We start from the raw sequence: 2584 nt of genomic DNA on the forward strand, positions 1-2584 counted from the left end.
AATAATTATATTTATTGTTTTATTTAAATCACACTTTGGTTCAGAAAGAGTTTTAGGTGGCATATGTAAATATACTATATATAATCCAACTGAAAAAAAAAGAATTAAAAACAGGCAGATGAGGAAAATATGACACAGGAAATGAGAATAGAAAAAATTAGCAACATTCACATATTTACATATATGTAAATTCATATACTTACATCTATTTACGTCAAGAACCTTTTAGAACTAACTATGAAAATGATGAAAGCAAACCTTGGAATAATGAATTTTTAGTGCATTTTATATAAAAAGATATGGTATGTTTCATGAAAAACTATATTGTGTTTAGGGGAGAAGGATGGAGTTGTGATGAGGCAGAGAGACCTAGAAGTTTCCAAGGTACAAACAATTATATTTTTTTAGAGTGTACATATTTGTTTTGCGCACTATTTGAACACTGACCATATTTTCTAATATGCTAGAAAAGACTGTAATGTGTGTGTATAGGGGTTGGGAGGCAGGTGGTGGTGTTCTTTTTCCTTAGTGCTCTAGTCACTTCTGAAGAGTTAATCATTTGAGACCAAGGGATAAACGAGTACCTAAATTCCCCTGATTCTAGTCTGTCACTCTGTACCTTGTGAATGCAGTGAGTACTGGTTAACTGACTTGTTGACCAGCCTTTCTTCTTCTTTTGTTTACACCTGGGAATGACTTTGAAAAGTGTTTTCTGGGTATTGATTTTTCCCATCTCCATTCAAGGCCCACTTCGAGTGCTCTGAGAAACATTTCTGATGTTGGCCATAAATTTGTCTGTGAAAGCATTTTGATAGTGCTTCTGGATTTAAGATCGACCTTCACACAAAGGATTAGGGAAAGACTGAATTGGAATAAGGGATGCGGGCAGGGGAGGCCTGGCATGATGAACTGGCAGTCCTGTGGCACAGCTCCAGGAATGCCTGGGAATCCAGGAAAGATGGCTGATTACTCAGTCACACCCGAAGATGTCAACCACAGCTCAAGTAGGTAGCTCACAAGGGACAGTCGAACACTGATGATGCCTCATTCGCATTTACTGGATTCAATGAAATATTTGTCCACGTATCTAGAGATCTTGAATCAATTATCATGCTTGTTAATTCTTTTCTCAGTTTTTGCGATTATCTATGGTTAATTATTGGGATAAAAAATTCCTTCTGCTTTTGAAATACACATAAATGCATTATGGTCCCTTCCTGGATTCCTGAGTTAATACACAAATAATGTTAGGCTAATTATGTAGGAAGTTCTTTATCCTAAGCTTCATACAGATACAAATACATACTTAAGAATCTCTCCAAATTTCCAAATGTAATATTATTCCCATGAATTGCTCTAGTGCAGTATTGGGATTTGAATTAAATGAAAGGAAATCAAGGCAGTAGGGGTGGGGGTGGAGGGCAACAAAACCCCACTCACATCTACTGTCCTAAATTCTTGTAAGTATCAAATACGCATTTTACCTTGGGATCGCAATTAAAGTCACCTTTTATCATTTTCATTGCATACCCCAGAGAAATAGGCACATAAATCAAACTGACAAGACCTGACAGCATTATTAGCCACCAACATCAAACTTGATCATCATAACATAGAATNGTAATGACCCATACTCATCACCTCTTGATAATTACAGGTGATGAAACTTAAGAACTTCAGAGATCTGCTCATCTTACAAATCTTTACCTGTGCCTATCCACTAGTGAGTGGTGGGTACTGAGAAGACAACTGACAATGAAACAGCCCAGGTCTCTGCTCTAGGAGCTGACCTTCTAGAGTGGGACAGACTACAAACAAGCAAAACGTCAGGTAGTGATCACTGCTATAAAGAAAAATAAAGCCATTTAGAAAGACAGGTCCTAGAAGCCCAGAGTATGGAGGTGCCATGATTTCCCTGATGGAACCAACTTTGCACCCGGAGAGGAAAGATTCATTTGATGTGAACCTTGAGAAGGAATTTATTGGCTTAAATGGACTCCCCATGGTCAACTGAGGGCCCAAATTTTATAAATTGTAAGAGCCTAGCCATCCTTAGCTGATAGGGGCTCCTCACGTACTCTATATACTGGGAAGAATCTCAGATTGACTTCTCACACTGTGTCTTGCTCATTTACACCCTGAAGTAAGGGAGTTCCTGGTTTGCCTTTCTATCAATGGACTAAAACCTACCTTATCCAATCAGAACTGCTCCATAACAACAAATCAGGACACATAAATGCCAACCAATCAGGGCTGTACAATTCAGACCAATCAGAAATGTACGAATTTGGATCCCTCATTTACATAAAATAGACTTAACTGGGAAGCTGAGTGGGAATTTTCTCTATAAAAGGCAACCTCCCCTTTGTCTTCTGGAACACAGTTTAGGTTGCTACCTGAATCTGTGTCTCCAGACTGCAGCTTTTTGCTCAAATAAATGTTTTGTTTTGTTTTTTAAATCCTTTATTACATTCCTAAATAAATTTTGGTTTACACAACTGAGACAAACTCCAGGTTATCTGATGGAATTTTAGAGCCAATTTTATGCACATCAGCTGTGTGACCTCAGGTATATGGGTGCCTT

The sequence above is a fragment of the Hipposideros armiger genome, unplaced genomic scaffold (genome assembly GCF_001890085.2).
Source record: "Hipposideros armiger isolate ML-2016 unplaced genomic scaffold, ASM189008v1 scaffold_160, whole genome shotgun sequence".
Taxonomy (NCBI): Eukaryota; Metazoa; Chordata; class Mammalia; order Chiroptera; family Hipposideridae; genus Hipposideros; species Hipposideros armiger.